Consider the following 6,000-nt stretch of genomic DNA (forward strand, 5'->3'; position numbering starts at 1 on the left):
TCCCATAACTACAAAGTGAAAACAGAATTCCAGAAAGTGTGTAAATCTTTTTTAACAAAACACTGAAATATCACATGTACATAATTATGTAGACCGTTTACTCACTACTTAGTTGAAGCACCTTTGGCAGCAATTACAGCCTTGAGTCTTTTTGGGCAACAAATTTGCACACCTGGATGGGGGATATTTTCCTTCATGGCAAATCCTTCCAGATCAACCAGGTTGGATGAGCGCTTTCGGTGGACAGCCATTTTCAGAGATGTTCAATAGGGTTCAAGTCAGGTCTTCTTCAGAGTGACCATTGGATTCTTATCACCTGTCTTATTAAGGCCTTTGTCTCCCGATTGCTCAGTTTGGGTCAGTCCCGGTGACCAGTTCCTGACCAGTTCCTGACAGAGTCCTGGTTATGCCATACTTCTTCCATTTGAAAATGATGTAAGCCATTGTGCTCTTGGAAATCTTCAGTGCAGCAGAAATTGTTGTTCTAGCCTTCCCCAGATCTTTACAACAATCCTCTTTCTGAGCCTGTAGGCAGTTCCTTTGACCTCATAGCTTGGTTTTTGCTCCGAAATGCATAGTCTGCTTTGAGGCCTTCTATGGAGCGGTGTTTGCCTCTCCAAAAAATGTCCAATCAATAATTTTTTCCACAGGTGGAGTCCAAAAAAGGTGTAGAAACCTCTCAGCAATGATCGAGAGAATTGAGGAGCACATGAGCTGATTTTCAAGTGTTGTTGCACAGTGTTGTGGCACAGGGTATGAATTCATATGTACATCAGTTTATTTATTAAAACAAATTTTCTGACATTTATATATATATATATATATATATATATATATATATATATATATATATATATATATATATAGGTATGCAGGTATGCGGTGATGGGAGGTGGTAGGGTAAGTTTAATTAAATTTGAGTTCTTATATGCCTCTTTGTAGTGTGATCCCTCCTGGTAAAATAAATATGATGGAAGATGATGTTTTTTTTCTCAGATTTCACTCCGATGATCACACTTCTTCCATCCTTTTTGTCTGTTGTCATGACTCAGTCTCCATGGAAACAGGGGTCTCCTGACTCCTTGGTTTGTGTTCTTTTAGTTTTGCCTGTTCCACACTTTGTTGCCTTGGTAACAGCATCTTTATATGCCACTCGTTCTCCATCTGGTTCATCAGTAAGGCCATGGACTATTACCATCACAGTCACGTGATCTGCAGCCATGATAGTTATCAGAATGTAGCTTTGACCGGAAATAATATTAACAAACAATAACAAACCAATGTAGTTCATTACTTTTTGGTTTAAACAAATCAACTTACAAATGAAGCAGATTGTAATTATAGCTTCGAATTTATGTGTCTCCAAATTTCCAAGCTTGTGACTAGAATAAAAATATTTACCATTAAACTACAACAAACAATAGATAATTAATCTGTCTGGTACTTCTAATACAATGTAGCGACCATTCTATATATGTTACTTAGTCATGTGATTTCAGTGCCATGTGAAGTTCAACATCATATTACAACACTTAGTGCAACATGGTGTCATTCACATATTTAAATGTCTCTGATTTCAACACATGATCTGGCAAAGCTCCTTAGATGAGTAGCAAAAGAAAACCAAATGTTATACACTGAGTTACATTGGATTAATACACAAATTAAATTTAATGTAACCGTAATTAACATATCTAAAAATGTATGCTAATAATTTGGCACTTTGTGAATAGTTTGTGTACTTAAATTTAAGATCACGTTTATTTTATATAGTATGGAGTTAAATCTAATTATTCAAATTATTTATAGCTTTTTTTTCCAGAAATTTTGACCCACCCATCTTGGATTTCAAACTCGCTTCAAACATTTGAAGGTCCTACTTTGGAAACAGATGTTCCAGAGAATTAAAAACATATGTTTTCAACTAAGGTAGTTTTATCATTAAACAGAATCTGTCATGATTTTAGACTGCATTTAATAGCTCTGCCCAACATTGCTCTAAATTGGCAAGGTTGTTTAAGCAATATGGTGAATATACATATACACATATATATATATACACACACACACACACACACACACACACACACACATATATATATATATATATATATATATATATATATATATATATATATATATATATATATATATATATATATATATATTTAAAGGTGAGTTCTGATCAGAAAACCTTATGTAGTGTGTATATGCCTTAAAATACTCATATTCTGACTCAGTTGTGAGATTTTTTTTTCTTTCTAGATTTTCTCAAATGAATAAAATGGAAATGAATCAACATATAAGACTATTTTGTGTATTAAAATCTCTCTCTCTCTCTCTCTCTCTCTCTCTGTGTGTGTGTGTGTGTGTGTGTGTGTGTGTGTGTGTGTGTGTGTGTGTGTGTGTGTGTGTGTACCTGCTGAACCCTCTGAACTCTCTGACCAGGCTATACCATTATTGTGTCAAATTAGCTTTATGTATTTTACCACTAGATGGCGGCACATACTGAATCTCTATTTATTCATGTTATTATGCAGTACATCATTGGCTCAGAAGCCTTGAAAAAAATAATCAAAAAAACAATCAAATATGTGTATAATCTGTGCTGTTATAGGGGGCAGAAATAGGTTGCTACTATTAACATTTAGCGGTACCTACTATAATGATGACATACAGACAATTTATATAATAGCAACTATTGTGCCACTCTCTTAAATTGATTGTATTTAATACGCTTTTCCTTTTTTTCTATCAGCATTGATTTTTCTTCATTCTCATCAATCCATAACAAATTCATTACAAATTAAAGGTTAAATGTGCCTAATTTGTGGGTGTTGTATACTGATTTCTGTTGTACAACTAGTTAAAAAACAAAAATGTTATTAGTAAATGAGTATGTCTTTTCGATTTGCCCCAAATGTTGGGTGAGAGGATGTGGACAGCTGACCATCACATCCATATGTGTCTATTCAAAAACGATGGGCCTTAACCCAGAGAAAGAAAATCCTGTTCTCTGAGAAGGTTTTACACTTTACACTTTTGGATTGTGGCTGTGGAGATTTGTTCATTTAACAAGAGCATTACTAATCGGCTTTCCAGTTCATCCCAAAGGTGTATAGTGGGGTTGAGGTCAGGGCTCATTGCAGGATCTTGAGGTGGTCCAACTTGCTAATTTTGGCTTTACTACCATCACTAGATTGCTTAAAGAGCACCATACAACAGTTTGGGGAAAGCCCACCCATTTAATGCTTTAAGCCATGTGGTCAGAATGTATTTTTAGTCCTTGAAAAATCCACAGAAAAAATCTCAGGATATCTATAAAATACCAACCTTTTTTTTTTTTTGCATTCTGTTCGTTGCTGTTATTAGCAAATTTAGCTGAATAACTTTAAAAGCTCACATGACAACAATATGTTCCTGCTATTTATAAAATCTTAAACCAAGAAATACTAGCATAAGCATCTATCCTGTTTTTCCTATATTCTAGAGACTTACCTCTGACTTCTCCAGTTCTCTCTGTCCACTAACATGCAGACTGAATAGGTATTGCACACAGTGGAGTGAAGTCTCCTGCCTTGATCCGTGTTTTCCCAGAATTGTCACTGGACCTTGCATAATAAGTGGATACTGAAAGTGAATGAACACATAAATGAATGAGAATTTTTACATTGGTTACATAGAAAGTACATCAATAGTTAGAAGGAGTAATAACGGCAATAGGCAATATGTTATTCCACTTCTGACTGTGATTTATCATATCAAATTTGTTTGCTGTGTTTCTTTTTAAAATTGTATATACTTACTTACTTACTTTACAGCACACTGACCCGAGCAAATATTCTTTGTCATGTGCATGATTGAAGAAAGTAGTTTAAATCACTCAGATAAAAATCATAAAATTAACAGCCATGATAAATTATAGATGAGTTCAAACAGCAAGAAAAAACTTCATTAAAAAAATCTAAATTTCTAGCACAGAATTGGTGGGATTGTATATATATATAAGGTTAAACATCTCAAAACAAATGGTGTTCGTCATTACCAGTTCAATTTGTCAATGTGGCCTTGTAAAGGCTACAGAATTACAGCTGTAGAGACACTGGTGCAGCCCTTCTGTAAGGTGGCAGTGTCATGATTCTATGAGGCCTCTACAATCACAGCATTAATGTTTCAGGAGAACTGCCTGTGCCAGACTCGCACTCCGTCTACCCGATGTGCCTGGTGTGCATGACATCTGGGTTAAGAGAGGCACTCATGCATGTTGGATTCTCCCAGACAACAAACTGGTCTGAGACTGCAGCCTCAAGGTTAACCAGTTACCATGGAGACATTTCAGCCAATAAAAAATCCGTTTGTGGTTGCCATGTAGACTGCACATGTTTTAAGGATGACCTATTTAAAAAAGATTTTCACATAGAGATGTTTGACACACACAAACAAACATATTCCATTTAAAAAAGTGTTAATACCCACATATACATAATCGTTTATAGACTGTATTCATTTAATAAATGGTTAATTCATGGTTGGTGATTTGAGTAATTAAGCATTAATTTGGACTGTTCCACATGCAAACATATTTTTTCAGTTTTATCATGGTATGGGAGGAAAAAATTCCAATCCCAGCATGAGGAACAGCTGTTGTCATAAGAACATATCAGAAATTAATGGAGAAACATGACAGCTTCTCTGGTTTGACAGGAAACAATGATTTGTAATCAGATTCTCCATTTACCCAAATGTATATAACAGACTGATTTTATAAAAAAAAAAAAAAAAAAAATAATAATAATAATAATAATAGTAGTAGTAGTAATAATAATAATATTAATAATAATAATACTGAGAGTAACCAGCATCATAAAAGCTCACTTTTAATTTTCTCAAAGTAAAATCTGAAATGAGATACTACAATATTTTAGTTACTAATATTGAAATGTAAAAATAAGTTTTGACTTTCTTAGAGCCTTGTAGATTATTGACTGATTTCTGGCAATAGCAAACACTGACAATTTCATGCTACAAACAATTAGAGTAATTTCAGAGGTAATTTCAAAATAATTAGACATAAAGATTTACTATATCAGAATTCCAGTACCATCTTGACTGTGTAAACAGTGTAAAAAGGGCTTACCTGTATTTAAGAGCTTACCTTTAGGGCAGTTTATTTTTCCTTTGATAATATTACACTTTCCAAGCAACCCTGGGAAATCCAATGTGAGAAATCCAAGACCTTAGAAAAATATTTTGAACCTCCACAAGCAATTTTAAAAACAAATGTACTGAGTATGTGTACAAACAACTGTATAAACGAATATGAAATCTTGGGACTTGAGACACATTCAGGTAATAGACACAAATCAATTACAAGGGATGAAATAACTTTGAGCTTATAAGTACATCGCCATGACCCGAAAGCCAATCCTTTTGGACCGGAATAGAAAAGTGTTCATTTGATTGCTAGCCTTTGTGGAAGTATTCTCTGGTCAGATGAAACAAAATTGTAACTAAATGGCCATAATGGTTGGTGCTATGTAAAGAGGAAAAAGGGTGAGAATTTTAATCCTAAAGAATATCATCCCAGTTGTAAAGCATGGAGTGGCAGCAACATGTTCTGGGTTTTTTTTTTTTTGATGGAAAATGTACTGGTGCAAGTCAGAAAATACATGGTATCATGAGGAAAGTATCTAAAATAATACTGAAGCAAAACCTCTACATCGGCCAACATTTTAAAACTTCGTAGTCCAGCTGGACCATGGTTGTAAGTTTACATCTACCACAAAAGGGTTTAAAGAGAAAAGTATGTCGTGTCTTTCTCAAAGTCTAAAAAAAGGCAAAAAAAAAAAAAAGCAATTTAAATACATTACAACTCAATACTGTAAGTGCAAAAAAACTGATATAGTAAACAAATTATAAAATAATTAAGAATAAATCACGTAAATTTGATATCATTTTTAATATAATTATATGGAATTTATATGGAAATTAATTCCTGAC

Source organism: Silurus meridionalis, chromosome 17 (genome assembly GCF_014805685.1).
Source record: "Silurus meridionalis isolate SWU-2019-XX chromosome 17, ASM1480568v1, whole genome shotgun sequence".
In the NCBI taxonomy this organism is placed as follows: Eukaryota; Metazoa; Chordata; class Actinopteri; order Siluriformes; family Siluridae; genus Silurus; species Silurus meridionalis.